The 25,663-nt window shown below is 37.4% G+C and overlaps 1 protein-coding gene across 3 annotated transcripts in view; it reads left to right on the top strand.

Moving 5' to 3' along the window:
- Positions 1 to 25,663, top strand: part of ankrd11 (ankyrin repeat domain 11) — a 106,854-nt gene that overhangs the window by 14,411 nt on the left and 66,780 nt on the right. For all 3 annotated transcript variants that reach the window (XM_088938897.1, XM_088938899.1, XM_088938898.1), the window contains exon 2: positions 7,413 to 7,486. The gene's annotated coding sequence lies outside the window, so the exon portion shown is untranslated. The remainder of the gene's footprint in view (positions 1 to 7,412; positions 7,487 to 25,663) is intronic.

A 25,663-nucleotide genomic window follows, 5' to 3' on the forward strand; every position in this document is an offset into this window, starting at 1 on the left:
AAACGCATTCAGTGACCCACAATCCACCTCTGCTTAGGGGGAGGGGCACCACTTGCTCAGCTAACCTACCCAGCCTCTCCCCCCCCCCCTTCCCAACACCATCCCCTCCCTCCAGAGGATTTCACTCAGGGATTCTCAAACAGCTGCCTTCAGCTGGCTTGTCTGGCTCGCTGAATGTTCTTGCTGCCAGTCTGACATTTAAGATTTTCTGCCTTTTAAATTAGTCTATGCTGTAGAAGTGCCTTTTTTTCCCTTTCAACAGCAGGTTTATAAAAAAACCCAGAAGCCTTGTCTCACATGACAATGTGTTCCCTATGTGATTTCATCATTAAAAATAGCTCATTTATCATTTTGAAGGTGCACCCTTCCCCCCTCTACATTGTATTTGGAGAACCTGCCTTAGGAATCATTTACCACAGTATTGACTAGAGCTCCTCTCCTGAATCAAGATGCCTTTATGTCCCTTGTGAAGCAAGTGTACTAACAGTGGCTTTATCAGAAGGCTCTCTTCACAGACACAAAGCTGGGGTGTTGAAGAGGAGTTTTCTTTGTACTGTATTTTGACAGTTTTATCTGCCAGTGTCTGACCATGTTGCCAGTAGCGATGTTGACCAGTGCTTGTCTAGCACCTGCAGTCTGTTTCCCTAATGAGGGGTGCTAGTTTTTCCCTCTGCTCATTTTAAATTCCAGGCAAAGTACAGGAAGAATCTGTACATTTTGACATGATGAGAATTGCACTTTTTGTAATATGCAGGTTTTCATTTCTGTGATCTTCAATTAATCAATCCTCATGTAATGTAGTGTTGAAAATATATTTGCAATTGAATTGCAAAACTGTTAATTGGTAAACATCCCCCAGTAAAAGTGTCTTGTAAGCCAGTATTTCTACTTAATTTCTTTCATTGTGAATTTTACGCTTAAGAGAAATTACCTTGACAACAGGAAAAACGTTAGCAGTTTGAGAGACGTAGAGTGTAAGCCAAGCAAACGTCTCCTGTTTGCAGTACGTAGGACCTGTAACTGTCAATTCCTAGTTCTGCTTCCTCTTTTTAGTTTTGGTTTGGGGACTCTCGCTTTTTAGTAGGTGTATTATGACTGTAAAGAGACGTGAGGAGGTACAGGCAGTTTTTATTGTATTGAATCCGTTGAAGGAAAAAGGGAGTGGTAACCACCTTCACAGTTTGTGTAACATTTTAACCTATTTACCCACCCAGTTCCCCTGTGCTGACCAGTAGCCACCCCCCTAGCTATTCACTTCTGAATTCTGTACATAATTTTAGTGTGGATTGTTAGCATGCATCATACCAGCTGTGAACTGCAGTCCATCAACATCAGGAATGCCAAGTGAGGCCTTACCGTTTTTTGTTTTTGTAACAATACGGGTTTGTGAAAGATGTTAGGAAAACTGAAGACCTTTAAACTTCTCCACTGTTGTAAAGGCAAAAATGTATTTTTTGGTTTTTGCCGACATGCAAGTTTGCTGTTTTTTATTTCTGGTTTCTTTATGGGTTTCCACTGTTGTTACACATGGCCTTTGAGCAAAGCTTGTTGTGCCAACAGTGGTAGAACTGACATAGGCTTGCCTTCATTTCATCTTGTTAGAATATTTTCCAGAAATATTTGCCTAAACCAGTCAACATCTATATATTCCCGTTAAAACACTGTAGGTCCCCTGTGAATTCTGGCTGATCAATTATGTAGGCGTTTTCTAAGAGGTGCCTTAGACAGCTGGTGTTGAGCACTAGCTTTAAGAGAAGACTGCCTGGGTCAAGTTCCCTTCCTCTATGAAATAATGATAGGATGACTGAATTTAATATGCTATGGAAAAATCTGGCATCAAGCGCATCAGAGTTCATGCTACATGTCTGATATAAAACAGTCTTGAGTTTTTAGCAGTATAGGTCATACAGCATTGATCTCCCTGCAAGTCTGCAAAAACGATTTAGGTTATAGCTTAAAATTAAAGAGTAAAACACTCACGTTAACTGAAATATGTAAATTCCTGTTTTTGTTTCTTTACTGCACAGCATGTTTGTACATATTGCACATAATTGTGTCCAGGAAACACTGTATGGTAATATGTTACATGTCTTTAGAGCAGATGTGTTCATAGATAAGGAATGGGGTTTTGCAGGTTTACAGGGTGAGATCTTATTGGTAAAAATTGTTGGAACATGTTTACTTTGTCTTGATTTCCTGAATAAATCAAGCAGTCCACACTGTGTAAAGCATGTGAATGACTATCTGTTGAAAAAAGAGCAGGCTCTGTGAAGACCAACATTAATGTCAGTTTCCAGTTAAATCCTGCACTGCCTACTGTTATACAGCATTCAGCATTTGCTAGCCAACCTTAGAATTTACAGCTGCAGTTCACTTCTGTTGTGCCGTGCTTTATGCTAGATTACTTTTGGTGTGCTCAAATCATAATTATGGACAGTGGCAATACCAGAATTTTGGATGAGTAAAAGGCAATAAAAATTATTTGAAGTAGTGAACATTAAAGAAACATTGATGTTTTTATGTACTAAAAGGCTGATTTTTAAAGAGTTTATTTTTATTTCAAGCACTGGAGTTTTTGTGTAACCTCTACAATATATTAATGGGGAAAATGTGTGATTTGTCCTAAAGTCTTAAGATATTTCATGTACATTTGTATTTTTTCTTTTTTTCTCAGTTTAATATTTATTAGTACAGTCCTTATAATTAATCTTAAATGTGAACTGTAGGAAGTATTTCTGCAAAAGAGACAACTGTTTCCAAGAAATGTTCTGACTCGTTTAAAGAAACAAAATCTGTCAGACACAGTTGCTCATTACATGATTAGTCTTTTACGCACAGAAACGTGGCTGAGTGTAGCCTTTCATCTTGAGAGCTGCTGTTCTGAGTGACAGTAATGTCTAAATGAAAAGAAAAGCACAGTGAAGGAGGCTCTTTTCTTATGGTTCTTGGTTTGTGACAATTTGATGCCTAGATTTTCCAACAGAAACTCTGCAACTGTGAATCTTGATTTAAAAAATTGCCCTTTCTTTTGCTTAGTTTGTGGTTTTGACAGAAGCAATAATTAAAATAAGTATTGGCCTAGTCTTCAAAAACTCTCAAGCAAGCTTTGAAGGCCTATGAAAATATACCCTCCCCATGTGTACTTATTTCTGTTGACAAAATCCCTTACTCAGGTTATTTCAGCTATGATTTTGAGGGTTTTGTGTCTGAGTTACTTTACGTTACTGGAAGGGAAAATAAATCCAAAACAATTAGCCAAACAAAGTAAACTGTAAAGATGGTACTGTTTTATTTCTTCAAACAGGATGAAAATATTACGGTCTTGAGGCCTTTCTTCCACAGTGAGCCAGATCTGTGCCTTAGACTGTTTAGTGACTTTCGAGAAGGCAAGGAACAATACAGATTCTTTTAAAACACCTTACTGTTTCTCTGAAAATCACCAACACTTTGTGACTTAGGATTTGTCATTTTTGTGATAGACTTCTGAAGCACTGCTTTCCAATACGTCGTCTCTTTTAAGTACAGTGTTCAAAGCTCTGTTGCTATATGGCGGCCCTTTTGACTTTTTTCTCTTATTTGGTAACATTTAATTTTGCAGTCTTTTTTAACTTTAAAGCATCTTTAGCTTTCTCAGTTTCTCAATTGTTCATCATTGTGTTGGGTGGCTTGTTCCAGATTGTCTTCTGGTTTTTATTGTGGCAATTGTGTGCTTCTTCATGAAGCCCTCAGACGTTCACTGTGCATTACACTGCAGAGTTGCAGTTTTTGGCTTCCTCCATGTTAACAAGCTTGTTAAAATCGATTTAACAGTTTTAGGTTTTTCATTTATTTAAGCACATAATCAGTTTTAATTTGCTGTTTAATATGAAATGCATTGGAAATAATTGTCATTGGATTAAAGGCATATACGTTTTAATAAAATAGGCTGGTGTTGGGTAATTTATTAAGCCTGTGGGACCAGATCAAGTAAAAAGTCAGACAACCAAATTAAGCCATAAGTCTAAGATTTATATAAGATTAGTCTTCAGCAATCTCCAGCATAAATGGTTGGAGTTGTGATTTTTCACAGTTGTCTACTACCTTGTAAGGAATTTTTATTTTTTTTCTTTCCACACTAAAAGCGAGTAGCTCTGGTTTGAAGAGAAGAGAAAAGCAGACATCCCAACAGATCAGGGAAGCCCTGGGCACTCCAAGGCTGCCGCAGGGCACCAACAGCGAAACCTGAAGTGTTAAATCCTCCTGCGTGATGAATAGTTGTAACAAAACAGAATGTAAGAAAAGCGATGTGTGTAAATTACAATTGTAGGCAGGGTTGTTCTGAGGTCCTAAAATAGCAGCACTTTCCCCTTCAAATGCAGTTCATATCTGCCAAATGTCCAGACCTGTTCATTTACCTGCAGGAAATGTATATGATTTGGCAACATTGCTGTAGTTTTTTTAATATCAAATTTCTATGCATTTCCATGATTTCAGTCCTTTTCATCTGACCATTTAAGCTAATCTTAAAGTTTGTTAAAACTGAGTATCTTTCTACACTGATGCTTATTGCTTGGTACGAGATGCTTATATATTGCAGACAACATCACACATTAAAATCTATCTATGCTATCAGGTTCTTGTCAGTGTTAGCATTAAGGTAAAATAAAAAGACACAAGTTTGTATAAGAACTTTGCCAGTACTGCATGCAAAGATTGAGCTTTTGCTATTTGTACTACCACTGACTCATATGAAACACCATTTGTGAGCTTTCAACTCATGCAGTCATTATAGTTAAACATTTACATGCTCAAATCTAAGAAAAAACAGATGAAAATGGCCTGAACCTAATATGGACTGTGATTCACTACAGTGTAAGAAAACAACCAGCCAGTGCCCTGTATCAAAAAGGTTGAGTTGCCAGTTAGGTAGAATAACATTTAATATTTCTGCAAAAGAAGGCATAGTATTTAAAATTTGGGACCTGCTGTATAACTGGTGGATTAAGTTTGGTGCACAATAGGTGTGCCTCGGGTTAACAGTTGGTCCTTTAGCTTGGTATAGATACACACATAAATGTTTTATTCAGTTACTGTTGTTTCTCTCTTCCCTAAATTGATTTGTGTACCCCAAGAATCAACTCTAGGTTGCTTATGCCAAAAAGAATTGCTTGCTCTATTCTTAGATCTTTTTTAACTGAATCAATTTTTATGTTAAATCCTGCAAACACAACTTAGTACACCTTCAGTATTGGAAATATTTAATTACTCCTTGTATCCCAAATATCTGTTTCTTGAAAAAAGACCAGCTATTGTCTTCAACAATACGGCCGAGTAGCTTGTTCTGCACTCCTTCAATCCACTGTCTATAAAAGCTGATGAACTTGGAATACAGGTTTCCATAGACTTATGTGTTGGCTTCATTAGCTAAGTAGGAAGCTTCTCATATTATCTGGATAAAAAGTTTATGAAAAGACATTCTGTGTCCTGCAAGTCAATGGGAATTCATTCATGGGTTTTCTCTTGGATTGTCTTAAAAGCAGGTGAAAAGAATCTTCAGTTTTTCCATTTTCATGTGCCTTGTTTGTTCTGATGTGAGGAAGCTCTAGCAGCAGAGACTAGCAAAGTGAAACTCTCTGGAGATGTAGCTGAGCTGCCGCTCCCTTTTTACGTTTAAGCTTTAAAACCTTTTTTTTTTAATTCTCTGCTAGTGCTTCTCATTTGCACCCGATTAACTAGACTGCATGTGTGCTTTCAGCATGGTGTTTAGTGCACACTTAGTTTTGAGAAACATTTATGGATTTAATTTAGTTCAGCAGTAACTATTGCTTATTTGTGGAGACTGAGGAGATGCGAGTCTGAAAATTTATACACCTCGCTTACTGTTACGTAGTGTATAATCACTCCAGTGGGAATACAAAAAACATTTACAGCCTTTCATATTAGGAGTTTTACAAACTATTTATATTCCTTTCACAAGTGTAAAATGATATGTTAAAAACAGTTTTATATTCTAATTTCGGCACAATTGATCTTGGTGCACCATACTATGGAATTCATTAAGATGTTCTGTAACTGTCAGCTTGAGTCCAAGTACTGAAAAAATATTGAACATTCTCGAAGTGTAGAAATACTCCTCAGTCAATTTTCCTTGAGTAGACTTTGAGTAGGTATGGTATTAGTCTATTAAAAAAGCAGCAAAATAAACCTGGTACGGATGTTCACCGTAGCAAAAGTGTTTTGCAGTGCGGAGATTTTCTTGGTAAGACTACACCCCAGTTTCAGCTCCATTAAGCCAGAGTACTCACGATTCTGGATCAGTCAGATTGTCTGGATTCCTGCTGTGAAACCAAGGAGTTGGATCTGTGTGCAGACACGGTATAAGATTCAAATGGCCTTAATCCTTCTAGCTCTGTTTAACTGTGGTAGTAGTGTTCTCACCATTTTGAAACCCTAGTAAAATGTCTTTGTTGAATTTTTTTTTATTTGTATCTTCAACCAATCTTCTACCAACTGAAATGTACTGGTGGCACTCTTTAAGTTGTCATTGAATTTTTATTTTGTACACCTTCACAGTATGCATTGTTCATTTGCTCATCAGCCGTTGCAAACTTCTACCAAAATAAATATGATGAATGTATCAAGAATATTTCAGTAACTTAAGGTACATTGCTATGATTGTATAGTTAAAATAAGAAGGATGTGCTATTTATTCATTTGTGAAAGGAAATGTTATTTTATGGTTTGCTTTCTGCAACAGGCCTACAGAATGTCTGCAGTTTACAGGATGTCTTGCCATCTGATGCTACAGGAAGTACCTTTAAGAAAAATGTCATCATAACAAAGTTGTTGTATTTTACAGCTTACATGTTGCACAGAGGTTATCTCAGTAGCTTGACTTAAGTCTTTTTTAAATAGGAGGTCCTGAGGCTTTAGTTTGCCTTGTTTAAAAAATATTTAAAATTGTAGAAATGTTGCAATTACTACAAGGAATGTAGTTGTGTAGCCTAGTTGGAGTCCTTTATAAACTTGCCTTGAATTTAGATGAGCCCATGCTTTGAGAGATGATACAGGCAGCACATGTGAGATAATCCACTTTTGATGGTGCGATAGTGTAATTGTTTTAGAATTAAACTTTTTTTGTTTTTCCAATAATGTAACAAGCTTTTAAAAACTGAGATGAGTATACAGCAGGGTGTTCAAGCGACAAGCAAAACACAGGGCTGTCTCTGCATCGAGAATAGTTTCTTCAGTGCTATTTTTTAAGATACTCTTCAGGTAGCCATTTTCCTGGCAGCCTACAAGATGAAAATGGATATGGTTGTTAATTGAACCTGAGATCGAAATTAGACTCTGGGTGACATATCAAGTTAGGTATGTGAAACTCTAGTTTACTGTTAACTAATCCTGATATTCTACCTTTTTTTATTTTTCAGGATTTTCTTAACCTCATTGCACCAGATATTTGTCGGATTTAAAACTAACTCCACTGAAGACAACCATGGAATCGGTAAATGCCTTTTTTTCTTGTTTTTATCTTGTTGGAGAACTGTGCTTTTGTTTATGTTGAAATGTTAGAAAGCTTGCTAAAGGCTAGGCATTGGTTTCCTCCTGATATTTCAGAATGCTTTTATATTAACAGATTTTCTAGGTTCATGCATTTTGGACAATTATTTCTGGACAAGGTTGGTGGCATTCAGGAAGAATGTAGAATCTGGCATAATTATTTTGACATCTGGCTTCTCCTGCATGTTGTCGTCATTTCATTCTTAAACGCTTTTAAGAGAAATGGGTTTGTCATTCAATTGTTGCTTTTATAAGACATAGATATGTAGCGACTGTGTGTAATTGGTTAAGTGGTTTTCTTTGGTTAATGAAGACTGTTATTTTTTTAATCTCTTGGAGAAATATTTACAGGTGTTGCAGACATTTTGTCCACTGTTTTTGTGTATAAACTTGCGTGGTGTTCACGGTTCTCTTGTAGCTTAGTTGATGTGTGGCCTGCAGTTTGTAATATTGCTAATAGAATTGGTATGAAAGGGCAGGAATTCAGGTTTGTATGATTAGATTTGCTTGATGAGTCAGGTTTGGTAAGGGAATTGAGCCAAGTGCATCCACCCAACATTTAATGTTGAGTTATGTAAGCTGCCTAAAAACTGTTTCTGTGTTGAGTTTGGTCAAAGAAATTAGGGTGTTAAAAGCAATTTCTATGATTTAATTGCTTATTCTGAGGCAAGGTTGTGAGAAGATGGAGAGCCAAAATTCATCTTAAAACTTGTCTTCTCTTCAGTTCAGTTTTCTGGTGTCATTTGAAGCTGTTTGACTATAGCTTGTTCTGTGTATAAGATAAAAAAATCCAAGACTTTAGGTCTTTCGCTTATGTTTTTAAGGCTTTTTTTGTCCGTGAGGTGAGATATGAGCTCTGCAGTTGGAGTGGAAATGCGTACGCTGTGTGTTTATTTAATCCAAAGCTGCAATGCAGACTCTTACTGTGCTGGTGCAAACAGGCTGTCTGAAATCCTTTACGTTTGTCTAGTATGCATGTATTAAAAATAAAGCTTGGCATCTGTCCAGACTGTTCTCTCCTCCTTTTGTAAAGGGCTGATTTGTGTGAAGAGGATGGTGTGCACTCTACTGTGTTTTCGCACAGAGTCTGGGAAAGTGGGTCAGAGCTCCATCTCCCCTCCCAGGGTGCTTAATTAGAAATGAATTGTCACTTGCCGGAGCACAGCTCATGTGATTCTTCCTTCCTTGATCAGTAAGCATAGTTAGTAAACAGCTGAAGCGGGAGGAGGTTTTTATGGATGCTTATATGAAGTTTTCTTATTTATGTATTCTTAAACTTTTCAAAACTGAGTGTTTTCAATAAATATAGAACTGCTGATTGTAAACAGCAATGGAAGCAGTTTGTCTTGTTTTTTACCCTGCTCTGTTCTGCTCTATTTGCAGCTGAAACAGTGGTGTTTTTAAAAAAAAAAGCTCAGATTTTTGTCTTGTGATGTGAGGAACCGTGTGATCCACTGCATAGAAAACGTGGGTATCTTACTACACAGAAGCTGAGTCTAGAAGTTAATGAAAGCAATCTTGAGTACGTTTACAAATTATCCACCATATACTGTTTTTTTATTTACAGCACTTTTATATATTATTTCTCAATATTTCACTTATTGCAGACCTTAGGTTGTACATGAAAGTACTTTGCTGTCATCTTTTTCGCAGTCATGTTTCAGTTTTACTTGCTAGAAATGGCTTTTCTGAAATGCGTTCTATCCATCACTGGATTCAGTCTGAAACCTTACCGGGAACTCTCTGCCAGTCATTACATAACTTGCATAGCAAAGTTGAGACAACTGTAGGGGCTTTGTTCACTAATTCTCTGCTCTCCTCTTTGCTGTGAATTTGTAAATGCTTGATTGAAAGAGCCTATGTGTCGAAAACATTGTCAAAAGTGAAGCAGACAATTTTTGCCTGTCCCTGATTATTGTAATTTAAAATAACTAAAATAATCGTCCTTTCTGTGTGACAGAAAAAGGAACTGGTAGAAACCTGATCACCTTGTTCTTGTTTGAGATGGTTGTTAACCAAGTGCTCTGCCTTAGTTCATTTGCCTTGGTTTTTTGAAGTTTTGTATTTTTCATTTCACACAGCTTTCAGGTTTTTAAAAGTGGCAATGATTTATTCCATTCTTCTTGACAGTCTCTGTGATAACAATACTGCGGTAGACCTGTCCCTGTGTACTTGCAGTTGCCCCTCTGCTGCATGCTTGGAATTGCTCCTGTCATACCACCATCATTACAGCAGCTGAATGGTACCTGTATCCAACAGGATCAACTAAAATGTCTGCACATCGTGCATTCAGTACTGAATACTTGCATATATGAAGAAACAATTTGGTTTATTATGTGAAGCATTAAGAAATGTAGAACATGATTGAGTCATTTTGTTTGAATGAGTTCAGGCCATAGTTTAGTAATGGATTTTTCTGTTTGCAGCCCACCCGATCTTATCTTTTTTGCCTCACTGTGATCAAGTACATAAAGGAGTGGCAAGATATTTGGCCGTTGCAGCACAGGTCATTTTGCTTTGATAGATCAGTTGTTTTGACTGGCTGTTGTCAAGCAGTACGTATGTAATTGAAGTAGTATCCTAGAATCCACACACGTGGGAGTGACTTTTGAACAAAATCATTGGCTGTATGCTTTTTGTCATAGTTTTACATTAAGCATACGTTTCTGTTGTTTAAAGCAGCCAAGCAATATTCTCTTATTGAGCTTATGTAGTGTGAGCCTTGTGCTGATGCATTAAACCTCACCTTATACTTGTACCCTTGCATCATATCAGAAGATCAGTGCATTCCAGCGGAGAGAGATGGTTCAGGTTGTTTCGAGTGTTTGTGATTGGGTGATCATTATATCAAATAGAAGGCAGAGCTAAATTGAAACTGGGCACTAATGCATTGACTTGTCTGTGTCCATTCCATTTTGATGTAAAGGTAATTTAGACCAAGAATGGTTTTACTGCTTTACAATGCAGAGTCTGCGTTAATAGGTAGTGTTCTACACGTTGCCTACGCAATCTGTTGCCAGGAAACATGGCGTTTACATTATTTTCATTGAGCAGTGTACGAGGGAGTGTTTTGAAACTGAAGTTCAGCCATCAAGGTTCTCAGTTCATGGTCCATTCAGGAACAACTAGATAGAGTTTCAGTAGAAGGTCAGATGCTTGGCTGTCATGAAGGGCAGAAAAATAGAGCATATCTACCATTGAGCTTGTGCGTTGTGTGAGGCATGAAGACGTGCCAAGCTGTGGAAAGGATTTATTCCTTGTCAAAATAAGATTTATAAAAATTAATTTGGCTTGAAATCCATTTGTAGTTTTTTCATGCAAATTTGTTCTTGAAAATCTCTCAATTTTTTTTGCAGTTTTGCATGCCTCACTGTCATTTTGTTCTTACCACCCACGACTAATGGTAGATAGCTAATTTGGATGTCCTTCTGTCACTTTTTCTGAAATGTTTGCATCATCAATCAATATGTATAAAAATTAAATAGTTATTTAAAATACAGGAATTGTATGAACATCTGTGTCTTGGATAACATGACAATGTAATGATGCTCTAAAATATGTAGGTTGGGTTTTATAAGGTTTTTCTGTACTATATTTTGCTTTATACTTTAGGCCTTTTTGGTGTTTGCACTTGAGGAGAGAAGTTTGGGAAGTGCTCACTTCAGTCATGTGGTTCCCATTTTATGCTTAAACAGCTCTGCATTATTGTCTTGGGACAAATTTAGAAGTTGCATGTCTTTTGATTTTAACAGCATTGTTGAACGCCTGCATGTCTGTGTTGGTTGTGTTCACGTGAGACAAGGGTATTGCCTATAAAGTCACTGCAGCACTGCGTTTGGGCATATTACCTTCTGCAGGGCCCCAGAGAGCCAGGTGCTCGCATGTGACATGGGCGTACTTTGTAAGAAAAGGAAACCGAGGCTTAAGTCTTGCAGACTGCTGAGCTTCTTAGCTGTTCTGTCACTGTAAACATGGGTAACAGGAGGCAAGTGCTGCTGTGAGCCTTCTTGGACCTGCACAGAATGGCAATTTCCACTGACCCCTAAGCGACAGCTGCCTGGGCTCTCCCCCTCCCCTCCTTCTTAAGCTTGTTCATCAGGAGGAGTCGCACAGGGGTCAAGGCTCTCGATGTGGCAGTGTGATTGAAATCGCTTTTGATGGCTGTTTTAGCTTAGCAGTTGTGCAGAGTTTGTAAATGAAGGTGTAGGTGTGAGATTAAAAAGGATAAATAACAGAGCACACGGCTAAAAGGAATAGTTTGTTGAGCTTTTCTGACTTTCTGATCTGCCATGAGGTATAAAATTGTAATATATAAATGTACAAAGGAGAGCCTTAGATAGGAAGAACAGTATTCTATATAGATCCTGGGAACATGGAGCAGGGGAATGATTTTGAAGAATTTAAAGCATTATTTGTGAGCAAATGCTCTGTTTTGTGGCATTTATGTCTTCATTTAGCTAATGGACTGTTCAACAATTTCAACATGACCTAATATAGACTGTGTATTTGCCTGACCCGTTCCTTAGAGTCTTTATTTCCTTTCTGAACTGTCTGTAGACAGTTGTAAAAGTGAATGGGTTGTCTACATGTTCAAGGTTCTGAGTATTTCAAAAAGTATTTTAGTATTTTAAGAGCTTAGATTTTAAATATTCAGTTTCTTTAGCTGCAGCCAAATTTTTATTTCTGTAAGTGTTGGCATTCAAGTACATTCTGTTCCTATGTTTCAGTTATGAACTTAAGACTGGAAATCTGTTAATTTTTACTTTCTCTCCCCCTTTTGTTTGTTTGGCCCCTGTAAATTTGAGATGCTTGATGTGTATGCTTATCTGTAATCTGTTGTTGGCTTGAGTAGATCTAGAGATTTAAAAAAAAACTTCTAATACAGTTCATAAATGTGACTCCTGAGCACATCACTTTAAAAGCAAAAGATCACTTTGCAGTTGTGTTTTTAGAAAAATAAAACATACAGATAATGGATAATGTTTTGGTGTTATTTTAATTAAATGGTCATTCATACCCAACTGTAGTACAACCGAGATTTGGTTTCTTAAATACCACACCACCTCGTTAGTGAGGTGATCAGGCACAAGTAATGAGGTAATTTTACCTATTGGATGTCTAGTTGGTGCAATCAAGCAGTTCCCTTTTCTGCTTTTCTTTATAATGAAGAGAACATATATGGCCTTGGTATGCTAGATCTACGTCAACTCAGGTAGAACCATGTATTCCCCGTTTTGTGTAGACAAAGGGTCAGAACCCTTTCAGAAGAGGTGTTCTAAGAGTTCTTACTTTTCATGTATTTGTCTTTACAGATTTGTGTGCCATTGATACTTGTTTTATGTCCATAGCCTTACTTAAATTGATTATAACATCCAAAATTCGTAACATCTTACCAGTTAATGTTATCCTTGATGATTTTATCAAAACTCTCTGGCATAAGCAGAAAACAGGGGGCCAAAACGTTGGAAATCGGAAATCTGACAGAAAATTCCAATGCCAGCTTTTGCATTTACGGTCCAAACTCAGCAACATGGATTGAGCCATGTTGTAAAAGTTCTTTAAGATGTTGGAAACAGCAAAAAGTTGAAGTGTTAATGTTCAGAGATACAAATGGCAAGTTTTACTTGAAATGCCTTCCATATTTTGGAAGGACCCATCTCGGTTTGATCTGCACCCTGCAGATGGAGGTTGAGTTCATTCATATGCATGGTGATGTCGACTGGAAACAGTTTTGTAACCCATTTTTTATCATGCAATTTGGAGTACAACGTGAAGCACAAGCAGCACAGTCTTTATGTTGAAGAAATCTATATTCGTCTCTCCAAAAAGGCTCAAATTAGCTAACATCTAGCTTTGCTTTCTTGGCAACCGCCAACTTTGTCCAAAATGTTTGACTTTACACTTAAAGTGTTGCAATCAGAGCCACAGATAACATTTTTCAAGCTTACCTGTGAAAACAGTAGGCTAGCCCAAATAAAAATAGAGTAAATAAGCCAAGTGAATCATTTTTAAGAGCTTTCACTGGGTAGCATGCTGTAGAGATATACAGATGATATATCAGTGATAACTGAGTTTAGAGTACATACAGGGGCACTTAGAGGATATAGAAGGTTGGGAGCCCCAAAGATCACATGGACATGGTAGTACTAATATTATTCCTGTGATGTTCTTTAATTCACTAAATGGGTTTTTTATTCCTCTTGGTACTAGATACAAATCAGTCAGCCATGGAAAGAGAGGTACAAAGTAAGATTTAACCAGAAGCATTACAAAGTCTAGTGCCACTTAGCTGTGGTGTTGGGATTTTGGTGTATATCTACTTTTTTGCCTGGGAGTGGAACAATTCTGTTCTGTCATTCTGTTGTGATCTTCTATAGTACTAGATTAACCTTTACTTGTACTTCTTCCATCGTACTGGCAAGGGGCTGATGTGCGTGTGTATTAAAATTTTCTTAATTGTTTTGCCTGTGCACACAAGTATGATATACACTGTCTACAACACAGCACTTCAGCAAGAAAGCCTTACTTCATCTGCTCATCAGAAATGAGAAAAATCACGTTAGTCATGTCTGTTCTGTAGCATTGTACAAGGCCTGCTTGTATTGCCAGTGTTATAATTTGCCTCCCACGCTTCGAAACTAAGAACAGAAGACCCATGTTTCTCCAACAAGTTTCAGTCAGGTTAGACTGATGATCTGTAAACCCTAATGGAACAAATGAGTGTTTCTGACTTGATGTAAAACTACCCCAGAGTGCCCCAAACCTGCTTTTTTATTGGCTTGGTATTTTTAATGTAGTGGTGTAGGTCAGTGATAACAATGAGTTACAAGGACAGTTTAGAGCTTAACTTGAACAATCTAAAGGCAATCTAAGCATCTGGTCTCTAGTTTTTTTTATAGTGTGGAAGTTCTGTTCAGTTTCTGAACAGTTATAATAGAAGGAATTTTAAATTGGGATTATCACATTGCTTCTCCCTCTTTATATACGCAGCTCACTCACCAATCTATTGCGATTAGTAATTAAAAATGCTTATGCAGTCAGGTCTTTCTGTATAAATCTTTTAAGATTTAAAACCAGACATTCTGAACTCAAAGCAACTGAGTCATGTTTTTAAATAGCAGGCTAGCCATCTCTTTAAAGACCAAATTTAAATCTCATCCGACATTGACTTTTATTGCACCTTTCTTTTTGTAATTTGGTGTTCTGTGAAACCCCCAAAGTTTTACACTTGCAAAATAAAATTTTCTGTATTTTTTATGCAGTAGTCCAGTGATATTATTCGTGTCGTATAACGTGGTTGGGTCTGGTAATGCCTTGTAATTTACAATGCTTGCCTTAAAGTTACTCCCAGTTTTTCCATAGTTTCTGCTTCCAGCCCTCTGTCTGGATGATAATGACTGTGCTCTTTCACTGTGGCTGCAGATGAGAAGTTCAGTTTTGCGTAGGAGTGCACTGCATAAACCCAGAGAAGGACATGAGAAGAGGCCAAATTACTGGAATCAGATGGTTGAACTGAATTTGTTGTGGTTAGGCAGAGGCTTTGGATTATGCAATTTTTTCTTTAAAACAGGGATATCAGAAGTCATCACATTTGTTTTATGTAGAAATGATTAAAGTACAAAACTGAAACATTGATCCTGACTTACTTTTACAAGCTGATTTGTCTAATGTTTATCTGTGATGACTGTATGCACATTTAAGCTTAGTAATTTTTTGCAAAGTCCAAATTTGTACTGTTACTTTTAAAGTTCACTAATATGCCAGATCTTCCCCCTTCATTTGATCCTTTCTTTGACACTAGTGATAGAAAGGGACGCATTAGCAGCACAATTGTAACTTCTTGTGACACTGCTCATGGCAGGAAGTTGCAGTTTCCCTTTGTTGCTGAACATTTTCCCTTTCTTTTGTTTCCAGATAATTCAGTGAAATTCCTCACCCAAAGCCCTTCTGTAAAGTAAACCTGCTGATGTGCTGAAACATTAAAATTTCATGTTGAAAAAACGATCAGTAAAAAAATCCCTATTGGTCTATAGCCTGAACTTTAAAGAAACTAGATGCTTATTAAACAATTATCAGTGGTGTGAGTTATGGTTTTCCCTTTCCTGTTAGTTTTATAAGCTATAATCTGACGGCCTTCTCCTATGTACCTTGAATGGTTAAATGCACCTAATCAACTCCTGCTCTTCTGTGGTTTGACCATCTTGCAGTTGTATCTTCCTTTCTGAAAAGCTTTCTTCTCCTTGGATCCCTGCTGCCTGACCCATAGCCCTGAAGACCATCACCAGATCGCCAGGGGTTGTGGCCTGACATGTCCAGTTGCAGTGCCTTGTACCTTCTGCCGATAAGTCTTGTAATTCATTTTACAGAATGGAGTAGTCCAAAATTGTTGGACTAGATGTTTATTTCAATATCTGAGCCTAGCAAATTCCTTACTACTTTTTGGCCTTCATTTTTAAAGTCATGGTACCATTGAGCCTAAAAGTGAGCATAGATGTATATTTTTTAGTTTATAATTTTTCCCTTGTTTGTATCATTACGTCCTTAGGCTGGGCTCAATGTAGTTAGTAACCATAAGTGGTTCTCGTTACTATTACTATACATAAATGAAGATAAGTACACCCAAGCACACATTAATAAAATGACAAAGCAAACACACCCAGGATGTACCATGCATGTGCTGCGCGAAACAACATAATATCAATGGAATTAAACCAATATACAGATACTTTGGCTCCAAGATGAATTGAATACCTGAAAAGCTGATGGTATAATGTGTACAGTGAATAAGTGCAGCAAGTTACTTTGCAAATCCAACAGTTGAGGATAATATTAGAATATTTGTGAGAGTGAAGACTGAGAGCTGAGATATCACAGGTGCTACTTGTGTAAACTGACCACTTCGTGATTTCTGTGGGCTGTTCATTCTTCACCCTAGCTCCACAGAAGTGGAATGAAAATGAGTTCTGGAGGTGAGGAATAGAGAGGGGTTGCAAAAAGTCTGCTTTTTGAGGAATGGCATAGAGGTCTAAGGCCCAAGGGGATGTTTGAAATGAATAAGGACTGAAGGTAGACAGCAGGAGATTGGTTGAGTAGCGGTAGGCCAGCATTAGGGCGTTTTGGGTCATGGGCCTAGAGTAACCAAGTAATATGAGAAAAGCCTGGGAGAAGAAGTCAGCAGAGAGAAAAAGTTTAAAATGGTAGCCTCCAGGACCACCATAGAGAATGTGGACATGGCTCTGAGATAGCCAGAAAGATTGAAGGAGACTTGAATATCGGAAAGGACCCAGGGAGCAGGACCAGGACAGTGACATAGGGCATGCCAGCGGAGTGAAAATATGAACCTCAGAGTGCCTTGCCAGTAAGGTAGGAAGAAAACCACATAACAAAAGTGCTAGAAATCCCAAGGTCAGGACATGTGGGCAAGCAAACCATTTGTCTGGTGAATCTTTTTATAGTTCTGTGACAGTTGACAAAACTTGAACATGATCAGTGATTAAGCATATTTTGCATGTTTAAATAGTTGATACTAGTGCAGCTGTATGTAATGCGTATTATTCATATGGAAGCTAGTAAATCAGTAGTGTTTAAAAAATCTGACACTTCTGCATTAGACTGTAGACTTTGTAATAATGGATCCTATGATATTGAAACATTTAGCCTATACAATAATATATTATTGCACATGAGGAAAATGGAAAATATGTAGGCAGGTTTAATTCAGGTTCTCATTATTTTGTCATTTCTTAGCAAGAAAGCTTGTTGAAATTCTTCTGGCAGTTTTCACATTTTAATAAGTTAATCTGCTTTAAGTGATGCCAGTATGTCAAATGTTTTAAATGCAAAATTTGTAAATAATGTAGAGGTGGTGACTAAACCACAAGAAATGGTTTTAAATTATTTGTATTCACTTCCCCCTGTTCTTTTAAACAGTCATGGACATTGTATGGGACTAGCCCAAACCTGTCTCTTTGTTTATGTGAGTTTGTATGCAAGGAATCTAATTTTTTTCTTATGTAACTGTTTAGGAATTTTAATCTGTAATTATAAGACAGTTTCTATTCAAATCAGAAGGTCCCATAGGTAGTTAGCCTGTAGTTTATAGTTATCTTCCTCTGTGTTTTTCTGACTGGAAGCTGAATTATATAAAGTGCACTGCAGTATTTCAGGAAGAACTCTGCAGTCAGATTGAGTATTGCTAGGCATTATGAACACATACTATTGTTTATCTCTTCAATTGCTTTAGAGTTAAATGTGCAGTTAACAGTTTAGAAATATAGTAGACAATGCCCGGCTCTTTTCCTGCTTTCTAATAAAGGGAATGTACTGACTCTCCTTCATCTGCATTAAGTGTTATATACATGCTCTTATTTAGTTATTGAATCATGTCCTAGTTATATGTAATCTTACTTTCTAGAAGCAACTATTTTTTATCCTCTGAAAGTTAAACATACATTTCTTTCTCATTCATTAGAAATGTATTATAAGCATCTGACATCCCATCTTTTAAGTTCTTCTTTCAGACTACTAATACGTGTTGCATTTGTCATTAATCTCCCATCTCTCTTCTGTGAAGGACTTGAGCAGATTCAGGTGTACAAACCTATTCTGAACAGTGCCAGCTAAGGCCTGACAGGTACCCATTCCAAAGGCCTCTTTGTTTTGAGGCTGTGTGACTGAGCAATGTGTATGTTGTCCATACATGTCATGTGGGATTTCCTTTAAAACCAGCAGTTCTTCAAGGTGATTTGTGCTCGTGTTTTATTTTTGAAGTGCGTGCCTTAATGCGAGCTTGCCCTCATAATGTACTTAGGCACCTGAAAGAGTTAAATGGGACTGAGCTCCACCGGATCCAGGTGTTCCTCAATTATTGGGTTCAAAATGACAGCAATCTCTTCATGTGGGCGCTTTCTATTCCCCGATTCCTGGCTTTGATTTGCTACAGCTGGCCTGGAATAATCTCAGAATCAGTTTCAACTTGTATACTGGGGAGAGTTCATGCTTGGAATTGGAATTGCGCTTGTATGTGAAGGGTTTTTTTTTTCCATTTGAAGTTTACATATGTATAAGCAGCTGAGAGTACAGACAGTCTATCATTGTTTAAACAGCTTGCTAAACATTATTTTTCAGAAAAGAATGTATAGGTCAGGAAATGCTTTCTCTCTCCTTTTCAAAAGACAAATCCCGTCTTGAAGCTGGTTTATTTAGTGTATCACTACACAAGTATAGAAAAATGTGTGTATTGCTGTTTAACATTAAACATTAACAGTGATAGCATGTTGCTTTTTAAAAAGATTATAAAGATTTCCTGCTTCTGATATTTACTAATCTCTATTTACAAAAAGTTTCCTTAGACTTTTGCTAGATAATATTTAAAAAGGTCTCCCCTTTGTCCTTTTTTTTAGAATGGGGGGGCTAGGGTATGTAAGAAAAACTAAACAATTGAAAATCAGAGGAGACTCCATGTAGTCCTATTTATCAGTTCATTGGGATAGCATGCTGTATTTGTGAACAGCTCGTATATGATCCTTCAGCAAAAGATAAACAAGAAAATATGCAGAGGAGCATGGTTTTAGTGTTGAGTCACCCCCTCCCCACTCCAGTGCTGTGGTGCAATACACAGTGAGCGACATTACTGTTTTGATCTTGAATTTTTTACTTTACTTTTTTTCTTACTTGCTTCGTAGTACTTTGGGCCAGATTTATTCCCATTTAAATGTTGCAGAAGTATGTCCTTCGTTGATAAATTTTGTTCGAGAGACTATCTTGAACTGTGAAATGAACGTCAATGATCCTGTGAGGAAAATGGAATGAAAACGCTGAACAGAGGGTGCCCTTCAGCGGAAGGGAACTGGCATTTAAGATGTTGTGGTCACTCAGCTGCAGAAGAGGAGCTTACAGTGTTTCTTTCTTCCTGAACAGTCTGAACGCTTTGACAGAACTAGCAGAGAGGCCTGGTCACGCCAGGTTATAGCCAAGCAGGGCCAGGCGCCAGGGAGGAACAGATGAAGCAACAGATGGCTCCCTTGTGATTTAACCCTTACCTTTCTTTCTAGGAAGGTGCAGGGGCTTGCAGGACATGAAATGAAGACAGGAAATTGGGTGTGGGCAGCACAAGCACTCAAATACAGTTAACAGTCCTTGACTGCACATAATTACATTTCAGTATAAATCAAAAGTCCTGGACCTAAGCGCTGTACCTTGCATATGATTTATTTTAGTCATTTTATTACAGCATTTACTTTTTCATTATCCCTCATGGTAGATGTTGAATGAAATTGTTAAAGTAGTTTGAATGTAGTAATTACTGTTCTTGCATTAAGGTTCAGCTATATGCTGTTTATGAATTAGTGGGCTATAGCCAGTGCAATAGCAGCAGACGTTCTAAGCTCTGTGTGGTGCTTAAAAATCACAAGTGTGCTTTCTGCTGACTAAAGAGGGCTGGACAGTACAAGAGTGAAATCCTCTGCTTTTATTGTGCTGTTTACACTGCAGCACACAGTTACTGATAATCTTTGGCTCCAAGCCAGCTGGGGCAGACGTCATGTTTCCATGTGAGACCAGTCAGAATCCGTGCCTAATACAAACATAGACATAATTGTACAAAGGCATAACTTGGATGAGTACTCTTCCTTTTTGGGTGATTTTGTTTGCTGTAATTTTTGAAAAAGGTTTTTGAAATAGAAAAATGAAAACTCATCAGTTTCCATCAGGCAGAAACAGACCACAGAAGTAGACTAAGATATACAATGGAGATTTTCCTGTATTCACCTGAAAATTTTCCAAGTCTAACATCTTTGAAAATTATATGAAGTGTGAAATGATCAAAGACTTTCAGAAATCCTGGCATGCATTCAGACCTTTGGCTTAGAATTTCCATCTAATTTTGAAGCGCAGCAAAAGCAGTTTTTAATTTCATACCAAGCATGTTTGCTACCTAGGAAAGGGAGCTTGAGAATTTTTTCCCATATGCCAGGCGATGTCTGAATTGTCTACAATCTTTAAAAACATTTACAGATAGTTCAGGTGGGTAGCTGCATCAGCATGCGTAGGCTACAAAGGAACAAGTAATAGGTTTATTCTATGCTGAAAAGAGAAGAAAGAAAACACAATGTTTCTCAGCTGTGGAGCCTTCTTCGGACATATATTCACAGATAACTTTCCGACAGTAAGGTGTAATTTTTTTAATTAATCCAAAATGTGAGTCAGAATTATTTTCCCTAGAGTATTTTAATGAATCATTTTAACTGCCAATAAATTATTGCTGAGCAAACTTTATGGATAGTTCTGTCCCACACACTCTATTCTCTAGCGCTTAAAATAGCCAATGGAGAAAATCAATATTGACTCAAAACTAATTGATGAAAACAGGCCCCAGTGGTGACTTGCACAGTTGGCGAAAACAGAATTTTAGTTGTGATCTGTAATTCCTCCAACCATAACACGCCTTTCTCCTGAACTGTGTAGCACTACCAGGTCCACCCTTGTCCAGGTTTTGCTATGGACAACATAATGTCATGGTTTCTTTATTTGAAGCTGCAGCTAATTCATGGGCTTATTTAATGCTCACTTTAACCTTGAGTGAAGTGGCGTGTTTGCAGTGGTTTGCCAAGATGCCATTATTTGAGATGTTGAAATGTCTTAGTCACCATGCTAATGGTGGTAGCATATAATGTATAAAGCACAGCTCTGTTCTGGTATTAGTTTTCATTTTCATAGGTCCTCAGTTTGAGTAGGGCATTTTATTTCCATGTGCTATCCATTTAGGAATGTTTTCACTATGAGGGGCACCTAAAGGTATTTCGGCCTCACACACATTGAATAAGTTTAGCTCTTTTAGCCTTTGCCCCTTAAATACAATTGATTTTCACCTCTTGCTTGGAAGGGCAAAAAGAAGGGGTCAGTAGAAGAGGTAAATTAGATGGGTGTCAAGACTTTAAAAAAAAAAACTCCTCAACATTTTTGGCCAACTGCTCTTTGTGGGTGCAAATAATATAGTGGATTAAGGGCAACTAAAGACTACTTTATTAATTTATGCACAGATCTGACCTCGCCACAAAGCAGAAACGCTGAGTTTGGGCTGTCACACTCCTGCCCTCCCCTATTCACTCTAAAGGATTGCCTGCTCTGAGAGGATTGAATAGCATTCTGTCGCTTTCTTGGGTTTTTTGGATAAGGCCTTTTACTTAAGTTGCAAAAGGGTCTTTGAAAAGATGGCTTTTCAAGTGCTTTTTTGCTAGGGAACCAAATGACTTTTTGACAAAACAGCTCATTTTGCTTTTGGATTTTTTAAACCATTTTAACAATGGTATATAGATTATTTTTTCCCTTGTAGGTATACAGTGCCTTGCAAAAGTATTCAGACCCTTGACCAATTCTTTTATTTTACTGAATTATAAACCCTACATCTCTGTGATTTTTATTTCAAAGCACTGAAACTCAAAATTAATTTTATTGTGGCATTTTTTAAAGAAAATATTCTTTAAAAAATAAACTAAAATATGCTGTTTGCAGACCCCACATTTTAATATTTTGTAGAGCCACCTTTTTCAGCAATAACAGCTTTAAGTCTTTTGGGGTAAGTATGTGCCAGCTTTGCACACATTTCAGGAGTGATTTTGGTCCATTCTCCCAGGCAGATTTGCTCCAGGTTGTTCAGGTTAGTTGGATGACGCTTGTGCACTGAAATTTTCAAATAGTGCCACAGATTCTCAATTGGATTGACTGGGCCATTGTAGGACATTCACCTTTTTGTTCTTGAGCCACTCCAGTGTTACTTTGGCTTCGTGTTTGGGATGATTGTCCTGCTGGAAGATGAACTTTATCCTGCATTTGTTTTTTAGCAGGCTGAAACAGGTTCTCTTGCAGTATTTCCCTGTATTTTGCACCACCCGTTCTTCCTTCTATTTTAAGAAGATGCCCAGTCCCTCTGATGAAAAGCAGCCCCACAGCATGATGCTACCACCACCATACTTCACTGTAGGTATGGTGTTTCTTGAAGTGTGGGCAGTGTTAGATTTGTGCCACACATCGCTTTGAATTTTGGCTAAAAAGCTCTTAGTTTCATCTGACCACAAAATATTTTCTAACATCGCATCTGGTTCACTATCCTGATTTTTGGCGAACTCCAGACGTGTTTTCACATGGTTCTTTTTGAGTAATGGCTTGTTTTGTGCCACCCTCCCATACAGGCCAGTGTTATGCAGAGCTCCTGATATGGTTTACTGGTGCACCTTTACTCCGCTCTCAGCTACTGAATTCTGTAGCTCCTTCAAAGTGATCGTTGGCCTCTCTGGGGCTTCTCTCACAGGTCTCCTTGTTCGCAGAGTTTTGAGGGATGACCTTTTCTAGGCAGTGTCTGGGTGGTTTGATGTAGCTTCAACTTCCTGATAATTGAACCGACACTGGGACATCCAAACATTTGGATATTGTTTTGTACCCTTTTCCTAATCTATGCATTTGTTTTACTTTATATCTAACTTCTTTGGAATGCTCTTAAGTCTTCATTTTCACAGCTGTCCTTCAGATTCACAACGATCCCTTAGCTGTGGGGTTTTTATCCAGAAAATGTGGCAGTTATTTTAATGATTCACAGGTAGAGGCCAATTGTAAGGCAATCGTCCTTGTTAGGGCAGTTGCTTTTCACCTGTGTAAACCTAGACCTTCCACAACACAGGGATTGAATAATTACACAAACAGTATATTTCAGTTTATTTTTCTTAAGAATATTTTCAAACATAAAACAGTGTCACATTAAATAAATTGTGAGTTTCAGTGCTTAGAAATCATACTACTAAATTTCAATGTAGGATTTGTAGTTCAGTAAAATTAGAGAATTGGTCAAGGGTCTGAATACTTTTGCAAGGCACTGTAGCTCAGGATGAGGTATATTGCAGCAGGTCATGGTGATTTTTATTTTCATACTGAAGTTTCCAGTTCAATCAGTGCCATTCACCTTCATATCAGAATTTGGCTTTCCCTGTACATTTTTTAGCATCTGATTTTAAATAACATTGCCCGACAGCACGCTGTTCCAAGTCTTAAGCTGTTGAACTTAGTCTTATGGAGTATCTTTCCTTAATGTGAAGAGTTTATGTAGAATTGTACCTTGAACAATGGAAGAAAATATAAAACAGAAAAGGGTACTGTTATTAGTAATGTTGTAATTAAGGTTTGCTGTCAATCTCAACCTCTTCAGGTGAAGCTATTTCCAAGATTAACTATTCCATCTGCTTCTGGGTTTCTTAGTGTTCCTGTGTTAGTGATATAAAGAACAAAACTGATGTCCATAACCTTGAGGTATTGTTTTTTTTATAATCCTTTTAAAATCACTGTCAGATAATCATGCTTGGCTCACCTACACCTTTTTTGGGGCTTTTAACAGATGTTAGTGGATCATATATATATGTACCTTTGTGTTTTGCTAATCTTCACCTTAGCATTTTTTAATGCAGGTTATGTAAAACAATGCCATTTGGATGTCCAAGTAAACTCCTGTAAGGACTTTATATAGGTCCCCTGAAGGGAGTTTTTTAAAGATAAATTTTAATGTGAGACTATTTTGAAGCCTTTTGAAATGCTCTATACTTTTTAGTTTTCCATTTATGTGATTATACATGTCTTTTATGGAAATGCCCAGGAGTGACGCAGAGGGAAAGATATTATATTATATTATAAAGCTTGAATTACAATATAAAATAATTATCATATTTGTCATTCTCCCTAACTGTCATTAGAAGTGCACTTCATTAAAAAAAAAATTGCATTTGCATTGCATTGTAGACATCACAAGTGATTTCTTTACTATGTTATTAGGAAAAAGAGTCTCGTTTGGTATGCTTGCATTTATTCTTAATTCCTAAGACTACTACAGTTTGTTGGTCTCATCTCTAGTTCTCGATATGGGTTGATTTCTATGTAGCAGTACTTGCTGTTGGTAATAAAATGTTCTCTCACTGTGCTCTGTATTTTTGACAAGCAGATCTTACAATGGGCATTTAGTTGGAGAAGGCAGGACCTTGAGTTACAGGGTGAACTCATACCCTTTAAAAAAACAAGAGTGATGACCCAATATACAGCTTGCATACATGTTATACATCTATTTAGGCTATGGAAAAATAGTTTAAGCCAAGTTTGTCTTAAAGGGATCTCCACAATACATGATTACCGTAGCTCAGTCTAACTTGCCAATAAGAACAGTCATCAGCATAAATCATTTCATGCCATTAAGTGAGATCTGGTGTGGTTATTACCAGTCCAGAGTGAGGTCTGCACACTGAGAGCGTTGGTTTCTCATGTTACGATTTTGAGAATTCAAGGAAGCTAAAGGCTTGTAAGAAAAAGCTCATGCTCAGCTCTTGTTACGACTTGTATAGGACAACTAATAGCCTATATAAGGATTTTAGAGATGCATTCTCTTCAGTCCTTACTGACTTTCGGTCTGCTATAGTGTGGTGTTGAAAAAGAATCTGCTTTCATGTACACTTTTTTCTTAACTGTAGAAAGAGCTGTGGACTTGGGTATTTCCTGCAGCTTGATCTTGTGTGCTGTGCAGTGGCAGTGTCTGATAAAAAGCTGGAATTGCCGCATGTAGCTGTTAACAATATTGTTTGCTGTATCTTGAGGTAAACTTAAGCAGGTTTCTTTCCATTTAATACAATTAATATAACACAAACTTTCAGCTTTTAAATTTCTCTATTGACTGAGCCTTCCTTAATATCTAATTCTATTAGATTGCATCAGCCAGATTTATTGCAAAACTCTCATGGAGCTATAGGAAGGATGCTAGATTTTAGGGTGGTAGGACTAACAAAGAAACACTATTATCTGAGGATAATATTGTCCATTTTGGCTAAAATATTTTTTTCAGCTAAAGGTGCATGTTAATTGAAAGGAATCTTCTAGTAATATGGATTCAGCATTTGAAAATATACTTTCATTCTGTTTCATTCTTGATTCCTTGGAGCTCAAAGCTCTGATTTAATTCCTGTTACACTGAAATCTCCTTGCTAAGATGAAATAATTCCCGTTTGTATGATGTGCTGTATAGTATCACTGGAAAATGCAGCAATAAGCAGCTGCCTTGTTCCGTGTGTTTTTCTGTACGGTTTTAGCTGTCTTGCTA

This window comes from Atractosteus spatula, chromosome 21, assembly GCF_055471065.1.
Source record: "Atractosteus spatula isolate fAtrSpa1 chromosome 21, fAtrSpa1.hap1, whole genome shotgun sequence".
Lineage (NCBI taxonomy): Eukaryota > Metazoa > Chordata > Actinopteri > Semionotiformes > Lepisosteidae > Atractosteus > Atractosteus spatula.